Raw genomic sequence first — 26,197 nt, 5'->3', positions numbered from 1 at the left:
ACACAGGGGGTCCTGGGCTTCCAGCTAGAATAGACTGTACAGGGAGGAAGGACCTTGGAAAAGAAATTGTGTTATACAGCATGGGCAGCAGCTGCTGGGTGGAGCTGACATGGCTCTTAGGAAGATGGACTTCTCTGCTGCCAGAACATGATACCCTCAGTTTAGCCTGCCTATCCTAATCTTCAACATTTTTTCATAAAAGTAAGTCAGATGAGTGTCTACACAATATCCAGTAAGTCCCTGGCCAGTTTATAATTAAAAACAGAAATTAATTTCTCTTCTTAAGATGTAGTTCTAAATGTCTAATATTCTGTGAAGTCTGATTTATATCAGGTGTCTCAACAATCAAATTAAATACCCATACATAAGTACACACACAGAGACACACGGACTCCTGATTTTTATAAAGAAGCCAGAATTATATACTGAAAAAAAAAAGAAAAAAAGAAAAAGAAAGCATCTTCAACAAATGGTGCTGGTCAAATTGGATGTCTGCATGTAGAAGAAAGCAAATAGATCCATATTTATTACCCTGCACAAAACTCAAGTTCAAGTGGATCAAAGACCTCTACATAAATCCAGACACACTGAACATGATACAAGGAAAAGTGCGGGCTAGCCAAAACACATTGGCATAGGAACCAGCTTCCTGAATAGACCATCAATAGCACAGGCACTAAGGTCAACCATAAATGTGACCTCATGAAACTGAAGAGCTTCTGTAAGGCTAAGTACACTGTCAATGGGCAAAGAGGCAGCCCATTAACCAACTCCACATCTGAAAGAGGACTAATATCCAATATATATAAAGACCTCAAGAAATTAGACATAAAAAAACAAAAACAAAAAACAAATAATTCAATTAAAAATACAGTACAGGTCTACACAGACAATTCTCAGAAGAGGAATCTCAGATGGCTGAGAAACACATAAAGAAATGTTCAGCATCCTTAGCCATCAGGGAAATGCAAATCGAAACTATTTTGAGACTCCATGTTAAACCTATCTGAATGGCTAAGATCAATAACACAATTGATGGCTTAGGATGAGGAGGATGTGGGGTAAGGGGCACACTCCTCTATTTCTGGTGGGAGTGCAAATATGTATAGCCACTGTGGACATCAATATATCAGTTCCTCAGAAAATTAGGAATTGGTCAACCTTAATGCCCAGCTATTCCACTCTTGAGGATACACCCAAATGGTATGCCATCCTCCCACAAGGACACTTGCTCTGCTATGTTCACTTAGGCCAGAAATTTATACAAGATACAATTGGCATGTCGGCACAGTTTCATTTGGAGCCTTATTTTTGAAATTAAATGAAAAACTCAAGATTATGAAATACTGATAGATGAGAAAATTATAACATGGAAAGGGATAATGAAGAGTCCGTCTCCTTAGTAGTGTTAATGGGTTTGGAAGATGGGATGGCCAAGGAAATCTGACAAGAGACAACAGAATTGTACTTGGTGCTGTAGAAAAGTGATGTAGCACGGGCACTGTGACAGGTGAATGGTGTGCAATAGACTTAACATTCCAGGCATTTGTCATGGCAAGGGTGGAGGAGTCATGAACTGGTGTCCACCTAGGAGATCTTTGAATCTCCCTCAGCCATCACTCTCGCATCTGTTAGGAGAGCCTTTGAGTGGGCCTTCTTCCCTCTGCTGTCTTCCCATCCTCAGATCTGGGTAATACCACTGACGTAGAAGCCAGGCATCCCAACTTCCTTAGAGAAAAAGCTAAAGTCATAACAATGACCTGCAAAGTCCACTCGACAGTACTCCATCCTGGACTTTATACATTGCCTCTAGTCCCTTGTCCCCTACCTCCATTCATGCTAATGTCCTACTGATGCTTCTGAAGGCAGTCTACTCCAGGGTAGAAATCTATTGTGGGCTAGCCCCGCCCAGGGGGAGTTGACATGGCTTATAGTCATGCTTCTATCACTTTCTCAGCAGCTTCATTTTCTCTGAGGACCATATTGAATACTCTTTAAAAACTTGCAAACCCATTTCCATGATGATTTATATGCTTTGGCTCTACCTGTGAATTTTAATGTTTTAAACATTTGCTACTGTGAAAGTCTATATTTTACTTACCTTTGTTTATGTCTTCCATAGACTATAGATCCTCTTTGGTCTGTTCACAGAACAATCTGAGAGATAGCTGTCTGTTTGTCTTTGAGATATCTGTTTTTTAAATAATAATTATCCAATGAGACTGGAATTAAGTCTGGATGCTTCCAACCTGGTCTCATGGTGTTGGTGGTTAGGTGAGGATTTAGAAGGAGACACCTTTGTGTTCTCAATCTTCATGGTGTAGTCTGTGGTTTGAGAAAGGGCTGTTGTTTTCTTTAGTGTAGAGTATGATCTCAGGAGAAGTTGAATGACTCTTAGGGAAATGAAGGTTCTCTGTGTCTTCATTGCATTTAGTTTTAGAGTAAACTTTGAGACAGTCTCACGTTGCAGCTCTGATGGACCTGGGACTTGCCATGTAACTTGGGTTGGTTTCAAACTCACAACAGCCCTCCTGCATGCTGGAAATGTAAATATGCACCACCATACTTGCCTCAATGCAAACCTTGGTGGTTTTGAAAAAGACTAAGATGAGTTCATTAATTTAACAAGCCATAGTCTCAGAAACTAAAATGTTTTGAATTAACGAGGAACAATTTGTTCCAGGTAGGAAACAATGCCTCGTGCAGTGTTGTTAACTCCGTAGAGTTAGCGGGAGAAGCGACACAAGGCAATCAGAAGCAAGAAATGATTGACTTGAAAAGTGTGTCTAGGCAGGATGTCATCCCATCCCAACGAATCCAATAGAAAGTAATGATTTGATTCACTATCCGGGAAGATGTAAGTGATTGATTTTTTTTATTTCAAAGAAAACAACATTCTTTTTCATACAGCCAATATTTATTGAGTAAATGATCACATAACTTTGTCCCATTTGTCAAACTGGTGTTCCATGGAAAGCTGTATTACAAGATGTTAAGAGCAATGCTGCATTTTTCCTGGTGAAGTTCTGAAATTGTAAATATCTAAGAACGTTTTGTTTCTAAAATCCAATGGCCATGGGCCACTTGTGTTACAAAATACACAATAACTGATTTGAGGATGACATCCTCTGGAAGTGAATTTAGGATATACTCTCATGGATATTAATATGAAGTCTTCAGATCTCACAGAAATGAATAGTATGTGTACTTGTGCATGTATGTTTGAAGGTTCATACTGACTATGCCCATCTGTGTCAACAATTCACTTCACTCCGGGCTCCATTTACTGCCCCCCCTTACACAAATATAATATGCCAGCCTAACAAAAATACCTTGTGTGACGAGTACTCATTGAACTCTGTACTGAATTAGACACTACATGGTGACTGAGAGAGGTGAGCGCTCACAGGAAATTGATGATTACTTGGTCTCCATTAAAAATTCTGAGGACAGGGATTGTGGAGGACATTAGGCACACACCTCACCATTCTTACCTGGAGTTTTCATGAGTCTTGGAGTTACATACTATTTCTTTAAATAATAGTCCGGAGTGTATAGAGCCTCTGTGGCTTAGAGAGCCAGTAATGAAGCCATTTATATCTAGGGGAATGGCATGATGGCTCTTGAGTTTTCAAGCTGAGATGGATTTGGTGAAGTTGAAACTGGTATTCAACCCTCCGCCCTCTTTTCTCTAGGTTATACTCCGTGCAAAGAGAATACCACACAAAGAATTTCTTGCAAATGCTTGTGAAACCCAAACTATGATTGTGATCCTTATTGTTACCAACACAACATTTGGGTTAATTTCAGAACAGTTTCTACTTAGGTATTTTGATCCTCCTCTCTCTCTCTCTCTCTCTCTCTCTCTCTCTTTTTTTTTTGGTATTTCAGGCAATGCCTCTGTGTTTATATTCCTAACATACAGTGTAAGGCAGTAGTTCAGAATGGCTGAGGTCGTTGCAGCGTAATTTTTGTTGACAAGCAATACTTTAAGTTAAAAGGAGAAAAAGTAATTTTCTTGTCCCAGAGAGTTAATGTAAACAGATAAATATAGACTAGTGAAGGGTTGATGGAGACAGCATTCAAGTTACAGTTTCATGAAAGGAGACTGCAGGTATATAAGCTTATAAGAAAAAGAGCGCTTTATTATCTCTGTTTGTGGGGAAAGTTACCTTTCAGATTGTTTAAAACTCCTTCGATGTTATCTGTCATGTGTTTGTTGATAATGGAAAAGAGCTTTAATCTCTGAATGGGAAACATGATGTTATATAAGTATAATATAGACTAAAGGTATATGATGGTCCTTAAAGACATCCCTGAAATTCTGTACAAATTAAAATTTCCTTAGTTGTGTGAGTAGAGTATGATTTATTTTAAAGAAGTTGTAGCAAGAAACAAAAACACTGACATATTATAGTTTTTGTGTTTAAGTATGTAGCATGTGATCAGAACTAAGGTTGTGGTAAATCACAGAGGAAGACTGACAAGGCAGGATTTGCTTTCTGGCTGTCGGCTAGAGAAGAGAGGTACTTTGCGCCTTTTAAAGCAGGATACATATAATAAGATGAAAATACTTCCACTTAAACCTTGTTATTTTGATGATACAATTTCAAACCTTTTGCTTTTAAGAAATTTAACAGGGCAAGTATTTAGTTATTATAGAGGAATCCATGTTCGAGTCTTTATTTTTGTAACGAGAAATACTAAACATCAGGGCATCACGGTATGTTTTTTCTTTTCTTTTTGTTCCCCCTGTCTTTCTGCCCCCTAACATGTCATTGTGATTTAGAAGTGGCTGCTAAGGAGAAGTCTGTTAACATAAGCACAGTCCATGCAGCTGCAAATCTTCCCGTTTTAAGACTCAGAGTTCTCCCTGTGGAGCGATCTGGCCCCTGTACAGATGTTCGGCTTTCTTGGAAAAAAAAAAATAGTGCTGATCCCGATGCAGATGTTGCCACATTGCCCAGCGCTTTGATTAACCTTTTATGAAGAATTTGCCTAAAGAAATCTGGATTAGCATGCTCCCATGTGTCTTATTAAAAGCCTGACGGGCTTTATTGAACCTTGTGTTTATACTTTTTGTTCTCTGAGATAGGTTTTGGAGTTTAGTGAGCATTGGGTGGAAATCATTAGCATACTCTAACAAGGATGTCTGGTGTGAGATGCGGACTTGTGCTGGGTGTGTGTGGGAGCCATCCTGCCTTGGCTGCTTGATCTACTGATTGTCGGGAAGACACCACCGCACTTCTGCAAGCAGGCAGAGCTTTGGTCTTCCATGAGCACGTCGCTACTGGTGGGGCCTTGGCTGACTTCCCATGAGAGTTGCTCAAAGACGGTTCTGTCATCACCAAGTCTTCCAGATAGAGCCCCCAGGTTGAGTGTTTATCCCCTGGTCCCAATCCCCCAGACTAGAAGTCACGAGCCATAGGTGGCTATTAAAATTCAGGGAAACGTGAAGCAGGACTCAAAACCCAGTGTAAACTCGCACTTGTCGCTGTTAGGTAGTATCTCCCTGTGGCCTGTGGGGACTAGGCTGGATAATTCAAGCAGGATGACTCTATGATCTCAGAGAATTTACTGGGTGTTACTTTGGGGGGAGCTGTGGATACTTGATTGTGCCTCCCGGTGCTGGGTTGCAGGCTCATCTGCACACAGCAGGGAGAGCCGTGACCCCATCCCATACTCCACATTCTTAAAAGGAATTTCCCATCAGGCTTGATTCTTTAAAATTGCTAGTTTATAAAATCAGGCATCACATTTTTCTACAGAAAGTAGAAACATTTCTAGCTAAACATTGAATCAATCCCTGAATGGGAGTTAAACTCAGAGCTTTAATAATGCATTCTTGGAATATAGGTTGTTTGTTATTATTATTATTATTAGTTGTTGTTGTTGCTATATACCTAGATAACCCAAGATGAGACAGTTGGGCAGTTGAGAGTTGTGTAAAAATTGTGAAGTACGGAAATGGAAAGAACTGCCACAAAACTCCTGGTGTTAGGAAAACATGTGTTTGTTTGAAGGAAATTAGACTTTGGTACTTCAGGTTATGAAAGAATTGAAATGCTTAAAATATTGCTTAATGGGCCATACTAGTAGGAGCATGGAAGACAGAGTCTATTAGAGTTATTTGAACTGTCAGTGGGGTGGGGGGCACTCAAGAGTTTTCACAGGAGAAGGATTTTAGTATGATGCCTAGAGAGTGTTCTTGTGTTATTTTTGGTCAAGAATATGGCTGACTTTTGCTCTTGTCCGGAGTCTGCCTGGATTAATTCTGTTGGCAGAGGAAATCTCAAAACAGCCTGGTATAGACTATGCCATGTGGCTATCGGTGGTAATTCTAATGAAAATTTATAATGAAAAGGAACAAGCCAAGCAGGGTAAATTACAAATGTAAGTTTTGCAGAGAAAGCGCACCAGGAAATGGAATGGAGGGAAATTCCGTGTTGCAGGCGATGAACAGGTTAAGAAATGGAATACAGGGAGTGGTGACCTCAGGCCGAGGTCCCACCCAGCTAAGTTTCCAACTTGTGGAAAGAAGGAAAGAACAGCTTAGACCTAGGTGTGTCGGTGCACATCTTTAATCCCAGCCCTGGGCAGGCGGAGGCTGGTGGAGCTCTGAGCCCGAGAGCAGCCTGATCTACAAAGCACATGTATGGACAGCAAAGCTTAGGCAGTGAAGAACAGAAAGCTGGTGAAGACATAATTGAATGAAGGGGCCATGCTCCAGCCCCAGAAAGCGGCGGAACTAGTCATCTTTGGCCCTGTGGTTCCGGCTAGAGAGTTAAGGATAGAAGGAAGAAGTTTTGGAATAAAGCTGCCGAGGCCGGGCATGTGTCATGATTTTCCCCAAGTGGAAGCCTAAACAGGCCATTGCATGAATCTGTGAAGTTGAAACCTGAATTGCCTTCGAGAACCCAAGATGGTAGAGATGCCGGAGCCGTGGGTTACCTGCCAAGGAGAGCTGCTAACAGGGAGTGAAGCCAGCCCAGGAGAGAGATGTGTGCTGCAGTCAGCAAAGCTGGAGGAGTTGGAGGTGCGGAGAACAGTTTCGATGTCAGACCTGGAGTCTGGAGTTTACTTTGGTCTTACTTTGGGACAGTATTTCCTCCCTGTGCCCCTTCCCGGCATTTTGGAACAGTAATATGTAGCATGCGCCAGTGTATTTAGGAAGTATGTTATCTGCTTTTTGGGTTTGATTTTTACAGGTGACTGCAGTTAAGAGAGTGAATGGATGTAAGAAGGGACTTAGAAATCTGGACGTAATCGTTGTCGAGACCGCGGTAGACTATGGGGACTTTTGAAGTTGGACTAAATGAATTTGCATTATGATATTGTTACAGGCTTACGGGGCCAGGCAGTGGAATGCGGTGGTTTGGATGCAATTGGCCGCCATAATTGCATAGGGAGTGGCGCTATTAGGAGGTGCGACTTTGTTGGTGTGGATATGGCCTTGTTGGAGGAATTGTGTCACGGGAGGGGTGGGCTTTGAGGTTTGGTATGCTCAGAATGCTGCCCAGTGAGTTAGTCTACTTCCTGTTGCTTGTAAGATGTAGGACTCTCCGCCACAGCCCCATGTCAGCCTGGACACTCTGCTCCCACCATGGTGATAATGGACTGAACCTCTGAAACGCTGAGGTATCCCAAATGAATGTTTTCTTTATAAGAGTTGCCATGATCATGCTGTGCCTTCACAGCAGTAAAATCACAAACGAGGACACCGAGACTAGATAAATCAGTGTCGTTAGGTAAGAACTACTACTGTTATTAATGTTAATAATGCTGGCATTATTCTCAAAGATTAGTCCATCTCTTAGCCCTCATCAGAGAAGCTTCTGTTTCCAGTAAATGGTGAGAGACAGAGAAACAGAACTAGCTGGGCAGCAATGGCCACTTAATGTGGCTTGCTCGGCTTCTTTATTTCCTACTTCACGTTTCTCTGTATTTTAGCTGCTTCTTCCTTTGCCTTTCTTGCCAGGGGAAGAAGTGTTTCTTCTTGTTTCCTCTCTAATGAACCAAAGCTGATTCCCGAATCCGACTCAGAAACCTCCAGAACCCCACCAGCGTGCCGGCTAAAGTAGCCTGGGTCCCTGGTGCTCTAGGCGCATTTGGCCGAAGCTGCTTTCTTTCCTTATTTTAGTTCTCACAGCCACCCTTTCTGGAGAGGCCAGGCAAGTACAGTGTTCCCTCTGCATTGTGTGGCTTATTATGCCCTGCCTTGTCTGGTGTCCATTCTTACAAATGTAGCAGTTTCTCTCTCACTGGGAATCAGTTTGAGCATACAGGTGAAGGCTGCACCTGGAACTTCTGACCCCCCGGCGTGTGACATTTATGTCCTTCTCTGCACTCCCACAAGCCTTTGCCATCGCTTCCGGCATTCATAATCTCTCGTACTGGTAGAGGAGGCACTCCTTGGCAACAGTTTATTACTGGTTCAGCTTCTATTCCCTACAATGCCTGACATACGTACCGCCATGCCTATAATGCACATATCGAGACTTTATTTTGAATTGAATAAATGAGCGGTATAACTTATCTTCAAGTCCCAAATTTCATTATAAACTATTTTCAAAACTAACCCTACATAAATGAAAACTGCGTATAGAAATGGCTGTTTTGACTTCTCCATGAACGAACTCTGGATTAGAAGAAGGATATGATAAATTTCTTATTTTAGTTGGTTGGATATAGTACGTTTAGACAATTACAGAAATGTTCAAGTTTGCTGGATTTAAACGTAGAGAGGCATCTTGCTTAATCATGGCCATTTTATGGACTTTTTGCTCCTGTAGTAAAGGGCAAAGGTGTGAGGATTTTTACTAGAACTGAAACAGAAATTTTGAAGTGAGATGTGTCTGCACGCTAGTAAACTCGGTATTGCTGCGAACATCCAAAACATACAGTGTTTGAGAGACTGAATGTCGTGAAAATGGAGAATTCGAGCAGCAAATGGGTAGAGGGTAAGAGAATGCACTGTTGCTGGGCATGGTAACATGCACTTGCAATCCTAGTACAGGGGAGGTGAAGGCAAGGAGTTCAGTTAGTATCATATTGGTCTTTGTAGGAAGTCAAGGCTGGCCTGGGCTGTGTGCATGAGACCCCATCTCTGAAATCATAAACATCAAACCACAGCAACAATGATAACAATAAAACCTGGTATTAGACACATTGGAAGGCTTTCTGTTGAGACAAGTATTGTAAGACACAGTTTTCCCCTGAGATCATTGACCAAGAATATCACTTCTTAGACTGAAGACTGGGGTCTGTGTTGGTTCATTTCATACCACACTCTGAGTCTGGTAGCCATACCTTCTTCCTGTGCACATTCACGAATCCTGAGACATCTCCAATCATCTGCCGCCTAAATCAAGATGAAGTATGACCCAAGTTGTTCTACAGCAACGGCAAAATTGTTTTATTACTGAACTCCATTTCAACTTTATAGATATTGGTTGACCTGTCACACAGAATGAGGCTATTGGGTTTGACCTTTGTGTCCTCTACCTTTTTCAAGGGCAGGAAGTAACAACTCAGCAGAAGGCAAGTTCCTACTCTTTTGTAGCAGCCTTAGCTTTCACAAAACACTGGGAAGCAAGTGAAAGAGATTCCATATTAGTGGAAGAAAAAGTAGAAATTGTTAGTCTTCTAGATACAAAGGAAAAGCAACATGCCTTTGAAACCCATTTGTTTAATTCCGTTTTAAAAATTTGTTTTTGAAATAATCTTGTCAAAAAAGAGTGAAATTTAAACATGCTTAACTCATCCAACTCCCTTATCCCAGTTCTAAGTTCCGGTTCTAAGTTCTATATGATTTATAGTGACATATCCTGTTTGAAGGAAGGGTCTTTGTTCCTTTAATTTTGTTTTAGAGTAGGAATTGGCTTAGTCTGGCTTGTGTGATTTTATCAATAAAGTTTTATTGGAAGGCAGATTTCCTTCTTATTTTGCATATTTCTTATAGCTATTTTCATGTGACCATGGTGCAGTTGACTAATTATAATGCAATCTGTTAGGCCTGTGAAGTCTAAAATATACATTATATTAATTATATTGCTTTATAATAATATGAAAATGTTCTCTGATTCCATTTCAGGATGTTGAGTTGGTGATTTATATCATTTAAAATACTATAGTAATTAATCTAAAATGTAGTGTAATATTAATTTTCACATGTATTTTAATTCTTTAACTTCTGTAGCCATAAATACTTTACTTTGAGAAAGGTTGTGGATAGTTTAGTAAGGGAGCCTGAAAAGGTCAAACATCTCAGAAGTGTGAGTTTAATGGAACTTAGAAACTTAGAAGTCAGAGTCTGCAGTCATTTGTCTGTGTCTTCATCTTGTGGGGTGGGTGGGAGTGGAGGACACTAACCATTTCATTGATTTCTTCCACCTGGAGGGACAGTGTTTCCTTCATTCAGATAGGTACTTCCTGAGGTATTCTGTGAGCCTGGACAAAGCATAAGAAACAAATTGCAGAGGGATGCTTACTGTGGGGGAGGGAGGAATTAAGGGAACACTACCTTGAACGTCACAGAAAGGATATGTGTTATGTGAGGAAGTTTACGTGTCTGAAAGAAGATAAAGTTGAACTACATCATAACATTGGCAGAATCAAGGAAGGGCTGTACTTATCCTGCCCAGGAGTTTTCAGACTCTGCTTGTAATTAATTATTCTATTTGTTCACCTAAACGTTTGAATTGCTAGCACTAGGGATATTTAGTTAAGAACAGAATCTTCAGCTTCCATACACGGCCAGCTTTGTCTCAAGCTTTCAGCCTATGCCGTATTTCCTTTTTGATTGCCTGGGCTGTGACCACAGTCGTCATTGAGAAGTGACATTCCTCGGTGGATGGTTTTTCAGACTGAAGCTGCATCTTACCCAGAATACCTAGCAAAGGGCAGCACAGTCTCCCTGGCTTCTAAATATTTCCTTCCTGATTCTTCCAGTAGATGTTAATGTGAATCAAAAAAAAAAAAAATGCCTTTCTTTGCATCTGAGGCGTGATTAGACCAAAGGAGCCCTGAAGTGTTGCAGTGGATGCCAAGGTCTCATCAAGTGAACACCTAATGGAGATCTGCCTTTGTTAATGGCAGTGTGTGCTGCTGGAGGTTGTGTAGATGTGATCATTTCTGAGCTGGGATGGCTTTGGAGGGCACTGAGACCCCACTGATTGCCTGGGGACAAGGGGGTAGAGCGATGAGGTAGAGTGTAGGAAGCTACAGACCTCACCTGCCTCAGACCATCCTGGATACTTTACTCCACATTTTCATACTCGGTGCTTTCGCCGTTTACATTGCTTTACCTTTATTTATTTATCAAAAGTTCAGATGTATCTGATTAATTCCTGCATTAATTCTCCCATTGAGATGCGCGACTTACAAACATAGATTCTATTATAGACGGAAAGTCAAATGAATGTATTGTTTGGAAAAATACTTGGAGACACTGGCGATAATTTGAACATGACTGTCTAATATTACCATTTACAGTTGTTTGATATTTATAGATATCTCTGAAAAAGCCATATTTATTCCTTAAGTAAACATTTAGTTTTGTGGCATTTCATAAATATTGTAACCTTTATTGTCTTGACAGGCAACATACTTTGATAACATCTTTTTTATTAATATGTAAACAATATATAAAATTCGTCATTTGTGGGCTTTTCTATCTTGTACCTTTTCTCATAAGGTTTTGGAAAAATACTTGGTTTGTACAAGTTACACAATTTATGCCACCTAATTTATACAGAGTCTCTGTATAAATATACAAGTTGTATATAAATGTCAAGCCTATATAAAAATTAAATACTGAGCCTTTTGTCTTATCACGTTCATATAAATAACATAAAGATATTTTTAAATACCAACTCTCATAAAATCATTAGTGGGAGAAAATGAAAAGATGTGGATTCTTTCCAGACTAATGTGGTTTGATCACGCCAGACCGCCTGAAACAGAGTACAAGCTGATCCTACATTCAAAACAGCTGGACAAAACAGCCCTACAGACTACAGCCAGGATATCTGAATCTTCTTCGAATCCCCCAAGACAGCGCCCCTTACCAGCAGGAAGTAGTTTGGAAAGAACAATGCCCAAATTCCCAAATATTGTGTATAAATGCTTGTTTTCATTTAATTGGACTGTTATATAAAATTAAGTAAAATTAAAAAAAAATACAAATTAAAAAAAAATCATTAGTGGGTTTTTCTTACCTGAAGAAATTTCTTTTCTTATAAAAAAATTTTTTAAATAACATTTTAAAATTTATTTTGCACGCTGACCACAGCTTTCCCTGCCTCCTACCCTCCCAGTGTCCTCCCCACCCCCTCCCACCCCCCAGTGCCTGTCTGCCTCCTCCCTTCCATCCCGAGTCTCCATTTGGAGAGCCCAGGCCTCCAATAGGCTTGAACAAAGCTTGGCACCCATCAAGGTGAAGCAGGACCTAACTCCTCCCCTTGTGTCAAGACTGGGCAAGGTAATCCAGCATAGGGGACAGGTTCCCAAAAGCCAGGTAAACAAAGGGCACAGGTCCTGTTCTCACTGCTAGGAGCCTTACGCAGATACAAAGCTACACAACTATCACACACAGGCAGAGGGCTTAGTTTAATCCCTGCAGCCTCCCTAACTGTTGGTCCAGAGTCCATGAGCTGCCATGAGCTCAGGTCAGCTGTCTCTGTGGGTCCCCCCCACCATCATGAAAACCCTGACTGTACAGTCCCTCCCCATTTCTTCAGCAAGACTCCAGGAGCTCAGCCCAGTGCTTGGCTGTGGATCTCTGCAGCTGCTTCCATCCGTCACTGGATAGAATATCATTAGGGTGATCACCAATCTGATTACAGTAGATGGCCAGTTCACACACCCTCTCCACTATTGCTAGGAGTCTTAGCTTGGATGGACTAACAAAAGACACAGCTTGATGGAGGGTGGGCATTCTGGGGATAGGGAGAAACCTGATGGGGAGAAACTCCAGAAATCCACAAGGATAACCCCTGAAGAGATTTCTCACAGTTAATTTTCTTTTTAGTTATGTATCTGGTGAATGCAGGTGCCTCTGGAGGCCAGGGACATAGGAGCCTGTGGTGCTGAAGTTACAGGGTGTTGAGAGCTGTCAGATGTGGGTGCTACGGACAAAACTTGGGTCTTTTGCAAGGGCAATGTATGCTCTTAGCTGCTTATTAGCTTCAGAACTTTCCATAAATCAAAACAATCATTTATTATTTGTGTTGTAGTTCATACGAGCCTCACAGAGCATACATAAAATCTGTAAAATATCCCAGATACATGACTGTTTCAAGATCAGTTTGTTACTAGCTTTAATGTAAATTGTCACCTATTTCAAGGCTTGCCATTTTCCTGAGTTTAAATCCTTCCATCCAAATTATTCTTGATTCAAATAAGCACGGGAAAAGCGGGTTCCATACAGGAGCGCTGTGCTGAGTGAGTGTCTCCCTTCAAGGGCTGGAAGGATCTTGCTGATGCTGGAGAAGATGTAAGTGCATTTCTCTGCTTGCCCTGCAGCCCGCCCTCCTTGCTTCTGCATGCATGTTGATAGCTTCCTTTTGTGTTCCAGCATGGCTGTCAAGAAGTGCTGACCCCAAATAAATCAGCTCTTTACTTTTAAGGGGGAAAAAATATTTACTTCCCTGAAAAACTGGGTCCTACATGATAAGAAATCTTGACTTTAACAAATAATTTTGTCACCATCACTTATACCAAGCAGCTGCTGGCTGCTGCTGCAAAAGTCTTATCTGGAGTTGTTCCTGGGTTGGGCACAAAGCTGACCTTGATTCAGATGAATAAAGGAGAGGCAGACAGCTCTATCAGTGCATTGCAAACCTGGACATCAAACTGATGACTTAATGGCATTATATTCTCCCAGAGGAATAATTACACAGGGAGGGGGGGCTTTCTTTTAGTCTGTGAATTCAGTTAATCCAGGAAGGGTCCAAGAAAGTACCGGGGTGATGGGTGGAGGTTAAGATATGTGTCAATGCAAGGAAATTGCACAATGCATTGTGGTGTTGTGCTTTCTCCTGCATTCATAACCTTCAGCAATTATGTATCCACATATGGGATGTGCCCTCAACACTGAAGAAGTAGTATCAGTACGTTTTTATGGAAGAGCAGAAGTCACGATTAACTAATTCCTGCCATGTGATAAAAACCTTATCTTAGTAGAATCCAGTAACATTTTAGCTCAGGACGTCCAGACCGTGGTAGACATCTCTGATTCCAATGCTGCTGCTCCCTTTCCTCTTCCTCCTCCTCTTTCTCCTCCTTTCTCCTCTTCTTCCCTTCCCTTCCTTTTCTTTCTCCTTCTCCTAACCCCCCCATTTTTTTTACATATGTTTGAGTGCTTAAGAAGCTGTCAAGTTTTCCTTTTTGAAATGCTATTTAGACATATTTGAGATTATCCCTGAGCATGTGGTGTTCATTAATTTTACTCTTTTGGTTTATTGCGACATAGAAAATATTTTAATTTGTTGTGAATATTTGGAGTTATTCAAGATTTCAAACGCTAAGATGCCTCCTTGCATGGGCAGTAAATATAATACAATTATAGTATAATATAATATATGAGGTCATCATACAGAGCTGCGATTCATAAAATAGAATTTATCACCAGGTATGAACTCCTACTCATGTACACATTTTCTTAATATACTTTATACATGCTGCTCCAAGGATGCTGTAATTTGGTTTTTTTTTTTTTAAATTACAGCTCTCCACGATGAGAGGGAAGCTTGATTTGATTAATTATGCTTACAAGCTGTTAGAGAGGGGGAGAAAAGAAAATGGCTGTGACTTCAGGTTTTGCATAATTGCTGCTTTTTGGATGTACATTCCTTCCATCAGCTGTTGAAAAATGAAAAAACCAATTTATTTTAAAGGCAGATAAGATGGAGAGTCTGAGGGCATTGATACTGGAGAGCAATAATGTTCAACCACCACTTTGATATATGATGATGTGTGAAATGAGAGAAAACATTCATTAAAATATTAGAGCTAGTCTTCTAAGACAGGTTCACTCTGGAAGAATATATTTATTCCTATACTCCTTAAGACGACTTTCATTTTGCTTAACCGACATTTGATGGCACATTATCACCAATATGATCAGGTCCTTACATACATCTTCAAGAAAAAATCTTCAAAGATCTTCCAAATTATTGTTCATTATACCACCGAAGAGGGACAGGGATTTTATTTTAGTTATTTATTCTGGAAAGTACAAGTAGACAGAAAATATGTAGTCTGGTTAGTGGTGAGGACGAATACAGGAGATATACTTGACCCAATACCTTAACGATGATATTGTGGCTATTTAAATGATCTATGTTTTGGTTTGTGTTTGTAATTAACTAGCAAGTATTAGTTAAACACTAGCTTATAAAGTCAGACTTGTATGAAATATGGTGTAAAACTAATATTATCTGTGTAACACTGGTAGGTTAGCAGTGAAGACTGTTTCCAAGGTAAAACATTATTCTTGCTCCTTTCTCTGCCTTTCTTTTCTTCGGCGTTCCTTCCATCCTACATCCTTCCTCTTCCCTCCACCTCCCTTCTAGTTTTACCTCCTGAGTGCTAGGGTTAAAAGTATGTACTACAATGCCCAGCTCTATGATGTGCTGGGAATTCAGCCCTGGCCATATGCATGCTGGTTAAGAACATGGTCACCTGAGTGATGTCCCCAAGCAGTGTTTAACATTTGTAACCCTATGCTTCTGAATGTGGGGTCTAGGATGATCCCTCTGAACAGATAATTTGCGTTGCCGAACTTGTCCTTTCGAACTTCACAGTTTGTTAATTCACCCTCTTTTCTTGAAAGCAGAGAGTTTGTTCCTGATAGTTTGCTGCTGGGAGTTGTACAGGATGTAATCTGTTCCAATGGGAACAGGCATGCTCTTGTTGACTGAAGAGACTATTGTTGATAGAAAATCAACATACTTCCTGGGAAGATAAGGAAAATTAACCTTTGTCTAAAGGGAAAGAAAGATATTTGTACAAAATATTTGCATAGTCTTCTGCCAGAGGAAAACAATTTAAAATAATTTCTAAGCGTATTTTCTGATCAAATACACACTTGGCATAGTTTGCAAATATTTACTTTCCTCAACTTTTATTCCAATATTGTTCTAGGTTGTGCCCTGAGCTCCCAAGACTCCTTTGTTTACTTCCAACTCAATACATATCATTTTCTGGTTTTAATTTTGTTTGTGCTCATTTAGCCATTCATTTTGAGGGTGGGAGGGGACATTTCTTTTATCACCTGCTTTGTTCCAGGCTAAATAGTACATGGATTCTTTGTCTTTTTCCTTTATAGGGCAACCTGTGATATTTGTTTCCTAAAAGCATGGATCTGTGGGGAGAGAAGGCTGCAGAGATGGCTCAGTTGGCACAGCACTTGCTTCATGAGGGCCCAAGTTCTATCTCTAGAACTCTCACAGAAAGTCTGGCATGCTGGCCCATGCTTGAATCCGAGCAATGGCCAGATGGAAGGTAGATGCAAACACATCTCAGAGATGCCTGGTCAGATATCCTAACCAACCAGATGAAGGTTCAGGTTTATTAGAGACTCTGTCTTAACAGAAAACCTGCCACACACCCAAGGAATGATACACCAAGATGTCATCACTGACCTCCATGTCATACACACACTCACATGTGCATACCTGTGTACCCACCACAGACATGGACTTCTCCCTGACCCAGCATGTGCTTTTGTTTGTTGGAGGGTCACCAGCAACTATTACTTGTTGTTTTGTATCATATCCATCTCTACCAAGGAAGTACTCAGTAGGATTTTATGATCACTCACTGATAGCCAATCAGTTACCATTAAGATGCAACATATTTCCAACAGCTTTGTGCACCATACTTAAGAAAGGAAATCAAGGGTGAGCATTACCAAGCAAGCCATCAATGCGACACCAGCCCACAGTTAAGGGATCATCCATGGAAGCTGTGTGCTGTTGGTATCTTGTTAGCTGTCTTACTGTGTAAGAGAACATCAGAAAAAATTACTGGGAGAAAGTATTAATTTTATCTCACAGCTTAAGGTCTGTTTCGTCGGCCGAGAAGTTGGGACTGGGCTGATTTGGGAGATTGAGAGGTTGAAGCACATCTAATATCAGTTTCTTGGTAACTGATGCTGTACTGGGTACAGGTTCCATCTCATGGAGAAAGTCTTAAGTAGAATCAGGTATCGGTTGGATACTCACACAGGCTTTGTGTCATCACGTTCGGAGGCTATGCAGCAGGCAGGACACTACTGTAGAGCAAAGAGTTTGTAGCTGTCCCTATGTTTACACTTCTCTTTGGGCAGCTTGCGGAGTTACCTTCCTGTACCAGAGACACTAGAATGTATGGGCGAAGGCTCTGTGTAGGCGCCAGCTTGCCTTCCTCCTATCCATCCATAACTATCTATTCTATTTCCCCTTCCTAGGAGAGCTACCCCTTACCCCATCCCCATCTTCACTCTTTAACCTGGCCTCCCTGAATTTACAGCTAATATCCACATACAAGTGAATACAAGTGAATAGACACCATATTCTGCTTTCTGAGTCTGGGTTACCTCACGCAGGACGATTGTTATTTCTAGTTCTGTCCATTTTTTCCTGAAAATTTCATGATCTCAATTTTTTAAATGGATGATTAATACTCCATTGTGTAAATATAGCCCATTTTCTTTTGTTGAAGGGCATCTAGGTTGTTTCCAATTCTTGCTATTATGAATTGACCAGCAATGAACAAGTTTGCTGAAGTGTCCACGTGGCTGGGCGCAGCTTCTTCTGGGTGTATGCCCATGAGTGGCATAGTTGATTCTTGAGGAAGATCGACTCCCAACTTACTGAGCAACTGCCACGCTGATTTCCAAAGTGGCTGTACAAGTTTTCATTCCCTCCAGCAATGGATAGGTGTCTCCTTTGTGTCACATCCTCACCAGCTGTCTTGTGTTTCATTGGTCTTAGACATTCTGGTGGGTATAAGAGCATAATCTCAAAGTGGCTTTGATTGACACTACTCCGATGAGTAAGGGTGCCGAACATTTTTTAAAAGTATTTTTCAGTCACCTGAGTTTCCTCTTTGGAGAGTTCTGTGTTTACATATGTACCCCATTGGGTTATTCGTTTTCTTGACATCTATTTTTGTGTGTGTGTGTGTTCTTTATAACTCTCGATTTTAGCACTCTGTCAGATGTGTAATTGGTAAAAATCGTTTCCCGTTTTGTAGGCCCCTGCTTCGTTTTGTTTCCCTGACTTCTTTCTCAGTCCATTTGTCATTTGTATATAGGAGGGCTATGATTAGGGGTTATTTATTTGTATCCAACTACTTAGCTGAAGGTGATTATCAATGTACAGGTTTCCACATAGACTTTTTTAGGTCACTCATGTATGCTACTATATCCTCTGCAAGTAAAAACATTTCTGCTTCTTCCTTTCCAATTTGTGTTAATATGTTCATTAATATAAAAGATATCCCCTTCCTTCTGGGTGGTGCTGCCCATAGCAATTAGCTGGTACCTGAGGGACAGAGAGCCCAACCTTAACTTATAACTTTTGTGCCCTGTTGTCCTCTCAGAATGTTCTGTTGTCTTCAAGGTCAGTCATGAACTACGTTAGAGTTTTGGAAAAGATTGTTTATAATATTTTTAGACATTTATTTGGGTCTAGTTGCCAGGATGTATAAATTTCCAGCTGTGAACATCCCTATGTTATTCACGCTTGCATTCGGCACTGGTTTGATTCTGCTTTAGGCAATTGTCCTCTCTTTACTTTAGCTCACAAGTGTCTTTGCACTTATGTGCTATTGTCTTCTCCCTCCCGTCTATCTTGCTGGGTCTCACCAACTCCGCGGGCCCCGGTACGTGTGTGTGCACTGCTTCCTACTGTTTTCTCCTCTGAAGACTGGTTAGCTTCCTCACTAACACAGTTCACTTCCATATGACTTATGATAATGTTTCCCCTTCTCTAATTCTGTAATGATCCCAGGTAGGAACCAGAAAGAAGTTAATACTTATTTGTGCTCTACCCACCATGCTGGCTAGCCCACTGTGGTTTCTTTGTGTCTTTCACGGTGAACAACTCTAACTGGAACAACTCTCATGTGTGCAGTGTCTGTCCAGTGTCTCCAGGGACTTGAGGCTTAATCTGGAGAACAAAAGTGGTTGTCAGCCTCACCCCTCTGTCCCAGCCTTCTGCTCCGTCAGGCTTAGTTATCATTATACGGCACGCTTGCTTTTCCTATTCTGTGCACAGCAACAAAATATGAAGTTCATTTTACCGCTCAGTTTTCACGAAAGTCACTCATTCATGGTAGTTATTATCCACAACACTCCTCATTAAAATACTGGGGGATTTTTGACTTGACAGCACAAAGGAACTTACTACTACTTTGCACGCATTTTCTTAAATAGAGGTCACCTATTTTATCATCAGGAATTGTTTTGTTTCTTTTCTTTTTTTTTTTTTTTCAGATACTTCTACCTACTCTGTTGCTCCAGGCTTACATCGACTTCTCGGCTTCTCTTCCTTACCAGCAATTCTCACACCTTAAATTTATGATTATTTCTAATGTTAAACACTAGATTTTTCCTCTTTCATGTCTGGAGTGTCACAGTGTGAAGATCACATCAGTCCTCCAAGCATCTGTCAGGACATTTTCCTGACGCAAATCCTTAGCACCCACCTCTGCCCTTATTACAGATAACTTCCATCAGCTCCGAGCTAGGCTCATGCTTTCCTAGCATCGTCTTCTATCAGTATAATCACGAAGAGGTAGGAACCCAGCCGGCAGGACGCATGTGCTGCTAGCTACTTCATGTGTCATGGCTGAGCAGGAGAGCAGAGCGATAGAGCAGTGATTAGCTTCCCTTTTCCCTGTGTTTCCACAGGTTTCATGGCTTCTGGTATGGACTCTTTTGTTGGTAGGAAAAGCTAGAATAACTACAGCAGGTCGCCTTTCATGAAGCATGAGGCTGAGGGGCATGGGGGTGTGGAGAAAAAGAAAGAAAGAAGGGCTATTTGCTGCGTAGCTGATACTTTTACATTATATTTTTACTTTGTTATCGTGGTGTGTGTGTGTGTTCTTTTACACTCATGGCCTTGTATGTGCTTGTCTCTTCCCCTTTCACTGTGTGGAGGGCTGCGCTGGGTCATCAGGCTTGGTAGCAAGCGCCTGTAGATACTGAGCCAACTTGTCTGCCCGGCTTCATATGTTTTAGGTCTTCGAATGCAGGTCCCATTGCTGGTCTTAACAGGCTTGACCTATTTATCTCGTGTTTATCCTTATTGCAAAGCAACGCCTCAGACTGTGTATCATGGAGGGGTATTATTTTTGAAAAGTAGAACAGTACCCAAAATCACGACAGTGCTCACTCTCATCAATGTGAACATGTCCTAAATGGAAACGTCATGTTTATGAAGTATAGGAACAAGTAGGTTAAAAATTATGCTTTATTTAAAGTTATATCTCAAAATCAAATGGATTTGGAGTCAATAAGCAATGTTATGTTTATTGGTCCAGGATTTGGAAATTTTTATTTTCATCCCTTCCTTTCATGTATTTTATGTGTTTTAAATATACATTTTGTAAGTCAGAATTGTATTAGGTACTGCTGTTAGGTCTGTCCATGAAAAGGTTCTCATTTGAATGCATTTGACCTTGGGAAAATTAAAGTACAATTGCTACCAAACACAAAGTCTTTCTTCTCGCTGAATATATATCAACTGTAGAGGAGAAAATCAGTGACTCATAACATTCTACACCCAGCGTCTGCACAAAGGATTTAGATTAATTATTCTTGGGAGGTTCAGACATATTTCTGTGAGATCTTGACAACTGATATTGGCGGGTTATGACCAAAGCCATTACAAATGAACTGAAGTAAGAGACGCCCGCTTCTTCAGTTATTGTGGAAGCAGAAGAGTCTAAATGCAACCAATTGCTACCAGTAGTTGCAAAATAAATAAAAACAAACATAGCATATGTCTTTTTTTTTCCTGGTAGACATAGATCTTTCACTTAGAATAAATGCTTTACTGACATTCAGATTAATACGCCAGTTAGAAGTTTTCATTCAGGTTTTTAGGGATCTCCTTCAGAGACTAAAGTGGAAAAATAATATCCATTGCAATCTCCTTACATATAACTCTTCGAACCATGCAGTAAAATTGAAGCTGTATAATATACCCAATCATATGCATTGATTTCCTTTCTTTTAACTCAGTTCTACCTATCACCTGATTTAAAAAAAACATGAAAACGTAATTTAAGAATTTTCTAGATGTGTGCTATCAGGTTGATAATGGGAGTAACAGAGGGTTGAGGGAGGCTACGTTAGAAGGAGGAGAGAGAGGCAAGTGATAGAACCTTCTCACTTTAAAACATATTAAAGTGGTGTCTGTGCTATTCCTGTGACTATATGTATTTCTCACACTTTTGTCTAAGCATGTTTGTATTCTTTATCTTTAAAAGCACGCGTGCTTGCTACTCCTTTGAATAGACAAAACAGATACGCAAGAGAGATGTGACTTTTCAAAAGTTCCGTGTGAAGTCAGTGGGTTATCTTTATAACAAGGTCACGTTTCCTGTCTGCTTTTTGTTAAGAAAAACAGGAGGGCAATACTATAGAGAAATCCAGGCGCATAGCAGCACTTGGCTGCTTCCCAGAACCATGGTGTGTTCACTTCTGGCAATATTTAAAAAAAAAATATCCTTATTGCGTTAATATTTACAATTTGTGTTAAACACATATTTGTGATAAGTGTCTTTGTTTCCTTAAGTCAGATCTTGCAGACTATCATAAGTATAACGTGTAGGATGATATACATATATGTATTATTGTGTGTATTGTTTTATAGATACATATACACAAATATATGCGCACTGTTTACTATCATATACTTACAGTGGGTTTCAGTGCTTGCCTGGGTGTGAACGTTTGGTTTTAAGTGACAACCGAGAAAGAATGGTCAAAAGAAGAAATAATTTCCTAAGTTTCAACTCATCCCCAGGGTTCTCAGCCCATTGCCTTCTTGTGTTTTGTCCAAAACCAACTTATTTATTGTGGGTTTGGAGGAGCTAGGGAGAATAAATGTAGTGCTCTTAGCAGAGTAGGAATAGCCAGAGAGACTTTGTCCGTCCCAAACTCAAGAATTGCTCCAATGGAGATGCCCGTTCTTCTGAAGTCGCCATTTGGCCTCCTCCTCACTAAAGGATGAGAAAATTGCAAGTCACATCCAGTTTGTTAGTTTTATTTCTATTATGTTAATTTTAGCTGAAAGCTAAATTAGAGCTTAATTTCAGGCACAGCCAGCGGGAGCAGATGCTGCTTTTCTGGCTCCTGGACACTTCCTTTCCTCCTGTTAACACGCACGCCTTCCCCTTTTTCTATTCTCCCTGTTTCCTGTAGTCTGTTTGAAGCAGGAGAGAAAATAGCGTGGCAAGGCCCTCTGAAACCGCAGATCATTTCTGCTTAGATTTTGATCACATCTATGTACAGGTTGTAACAATCACATGTAAAAAACAAAAACCCAACTTTTGGATAGATCAATGAGTAATGTTGCTTTTGCCCTGGAATCTGTTCTTAGCTTTAATAGCCTTATGGATATACAATATGTTTATGCCAAGTGCATGATGCAATGATTACTAATATAGCCATAATGCAGCCATCACAACACTCAACTTTATAACATCTTCCTTAACCATGAAACTGTGCCCATTAGCAGTCAATCCCTATTTTTTCCCATCTTCCTTTATTTCCTAGCAACTACTGGTCTCTCTCTGTGTGGATTTGTGTATTTTGAACAGCCTCATAAGTGGAATGAAAAAATATATAGCATATTATACATAGATTCTCTTTAGCATTATTGTAGGATCCATCATATTGAGACATGGACTGATACTTTATTTTATAATCAATATTCCTCTGAATGGATTGATCACATTTTACTTACTCATTCATCCTTTGGTCGACATTTGGGTTATTTCCATGTTTACACTACTTTGAAACTCTGTTTCAGGTGTTTATGAAGGTGGGTTTGTGTGGAAATGTGTTCTGTTTATTTTGAGTGTATATCAGGAGTGCAATCGCCAGGTCATGTGTATTTCTTCTTCTTCTTCTTCTTCTGGTCTTCTTCTTCTTCTTCTTCTTCTTCTTCTTCTTCTTCTTCTTCTTCTTCTTCTTCTTCTTCTTCCTTCTTCCTTCTTCCTTCTCCTCCTCCTCCTCCTCCTTCTTGATAATTTTTTAATTTGATTTTGAAACAGGCTTGTTTTACATGTCATTCCCAGCTCTTGCCCGCACCCTCCTGCCCTCCCCTGTCCTCCCCCCCACCAGCCCCCCTCCCATCCCCTTTTTGCTCCCCAGGGAGCAGATTTCCATAGGCAGTCTACATATCTGTCATACCAGTGTGTATTTCTTGCGTTTTAAGAATCATTAGACTGGATGTCAAAGTGGCTACCCTACCTTCTGTCCCTCCCAATGGGGTATGACAGTCCAGGCCATTCTCTGATGTCATCTTTTAACTGGACATTTTGTTGATGAGTTGATGATAAAAAAAAGATCTCTGTTTAACCTCAACACAATAATGTTGACACCAGAAATAATATTTGGCAAATTTGTTCTGACCTTTTGTGTAGGGACTGTAGGATTTAGTTTTAAAGTCTTCAAGAAGAGTTTCTTTTCCAGAGAGCTTTGGCGGGAGTCATAATGTACTTCTCCCAAACTGGAACTCTGAATACTGGGAAATGAGATTTGTGCTTCTGGAAGCTTGGTTTGGACTCCTGAAGATGAGGTCAGTCATGAGTGATGCAGTGTTGCTTTGGCTCCTGTTACTTCCCAAACGTGCCTTCTCTTTGCATTTGGAAGGAGGCCATCAGAGCCCCCTGGCCCTCTGCTAGTGCTTTGGAGAATGGATAGAGTTTCCCTGAAAGGCCACTCCCCTGCACTCAGGGATCCCAACACTTCATGCACATCTTAGGATGCTCCGTGCCGTGCAGTTCTTCCTTTGGATTCTGACATCGCTCTTGTCCCTCCCAATCCCATGTGCATTTGCTTGTCTTCCTCTACGGCGGGCGGCGGAACTGTTGAAGCTTAGCATTGCCTTTTGCTGTGTTGTCTCTCACCTTGACGCTCTGATTGAGACCTGAGAAACAACCGACTTTTTAAGTTTGACTCACTTTCCTAAATTGTACTAAGCAATGTTGTTATGCAAATAGACTGTGCCAGGCCATTAATGTGCACAGAAACAAGGTGAAAATGGGCCCCTTTTCATTTTGGGGATAGTTCTGTTTCCCAGTTTAACGTTGTGATACCCAGTCGTGCCTTATTTATTGTTTAAGGAAGCGCATCCTCTGCTTCTCCACTGCGGGCAGCTGCTGGCCTCAGCATGGCCCCACAGCTGGCGTGCAGGGTTTTGGGCTGGCTCCAGCACCCCCAGAGTGAGGACACTGGGACCCCTCTCTGCCATGCGATCCAGAACTCAGGCCCATCTGTTGTCCTCCTTGATGATCATGCTTCCTCACAGCCATTCCTGCTTCTGTGGTACGACCCATAGGAAGTGGTCCAGGTCAGGCTAATGAGTGTCTCATCCCTTTGACCGTTACAATGTGGAGTCCTGGCCCCTCCTCAGGACACAGGTCTGCGGCCAGCAGCTGGTTGCCCATTTACACTCTTTCGTCTTGTCCTGACTATCGTTAATCATGAGCATACCTTGAACATGTCTGGCAAATTCACCTTTTTAAAGAAAGAAAACATTGTAAGATGGTTTTCATTTGCTTTCTTTTTTAATGAAAGGAAAAGAAAAATAATGTTAAGGAAACAAGTCCCTTTACACCCTGGCTTTCAGTTTCACATTACAAGACAAGATAACACAGAGCCTCACCCTCCAGGATGAAGTTGATGCCCAGCTGATTCCAGCCCTTGATACTGAGGGCCTACATCACTGTGTCCTTATAGCGCCAGCCTGCCATGATTTAGTGGCTTCAGTTTTGTAAGTATTATGTTTTGTTTGCCTGCTTCTTGTCTGTTTTACCACCATTTCCACTCACAAACTTTTATCCTTGTAGTTTTCCTCAGCACTCCAGTCTGTATCTTATTTTAATATTACATCTTTATTCTTTGATCATTCTATTCGATGCATTTTGATCATATTCACTCCTTACGTCCCCTGTCTTCCCAACTTCATGTTCTCTTATAGAATTTGGACTGCCCATGTAGTTATGGGTGTGGGGCTGTCCGCAGGAGTGTGGTTGACTGACTGAGGGTCACCCTCCCGCAGAAGCCATCATCTGTTAGTAGCTCCTCAGTCAGAGGGGCCTTCCTGGCTTCATACTAGAATGTTGGTCTCACGCAGGTCTTGCTTAGGCAACCACAGCTGTGAGTTAGTCAGGGCAATGTCTAGAAGACGGCTCACTGGGCCAGTGACCAATCAGTAGTTCTCGTCCTGTTACCATAACAGTAGCCTTCAGCCCAATATCACTTCCTCTATTTTAAAGCATCATTACTTCATGTTCCGGACATAGGTTTTTTTTTTTTTTCACACCTCCCGGTTGACCCTTCTGTCACTTACTGGATCCCCTTCACCTCTGTCGCCTACTAGCGTTGGCGCGTCACAAGACTCAGCCCTTAGATTTTTTCCTCTTGATGGCCTCACTCTGCTCATGACTTCCAATACTTTAATTTATATTTCCAAGCCAATAAACACAGGCCTGCCCCTCTTCCCATCACTCCCTATATCTGATTGCATATTCATTAACTTTTCACAGGCAGATAATTGATGGATTACTTCACTTTTACACTTTCAAAACAATCTCCTGAACTTTCCCTCCAGATTTATGCCCCCAGCGTTCCTTTCCCTGTGGCTCAGGCATCAAATCTCGAGCTGTTTCTAACTCCTCATTCTTTATTCTCTGATGTTTGGAATTGACTAAGTGAATCCTACAATTCTCTGAAGCACACTCATCTCCATCAACACTGCCGCCCAAGGCAGCTGCCACCACTGCCTTCTTGTTCTTCTCAGTTAGCTCACCAACTACACAGAGCTCTTCTCTCCTCCAACACCGACCTCTTTGATGCCATGGAAACACACACTCACCTTGAGACCTCTGTCCTGCTTCTGCTTCTGCCTAGAATGTCAGATTTGTATGCTTCCTTCCTCTCCATACACAGCCCCATCTCCACTGAAGAACT

At 41.1% G+C, this 26,197-nt stretch overlaps 1 protein-coding gene across 1 annotated transcript in view; it reads left to right on the top strand.

Annotated features, from left to right (window-relative positions):
- Hs6st3 (heparan sulfate 6-O-sulfotransferase 3) overlaps positions 1-26,197 on the top strand; it is a 629,358-nt gene that overhangs the window by 175,336 nt on the left and 427,825 nt on the right. The gene's annotated exons all lie outside the window — the stretch shown is intronic.

This window comes from Phodopus roborovskii, unplaced genomic scaffold (genome assembly GCF_943737965.1).
Source record: "Phodopus roborovskii unplaced genomic scaffold, PHOROB, whole genome shotgun sequence".
NCBI lineage: Eukaryota > Metazoa > Chordata > Mammalia > Rodentia > Cricetidae > Phodopus > Phodopus roborovskii.
The sequence above is the reverse complement of the archived record's forward strand: the minus strand, read 5'-3'. Positions and strand labels throughout refer to the sequence as shown.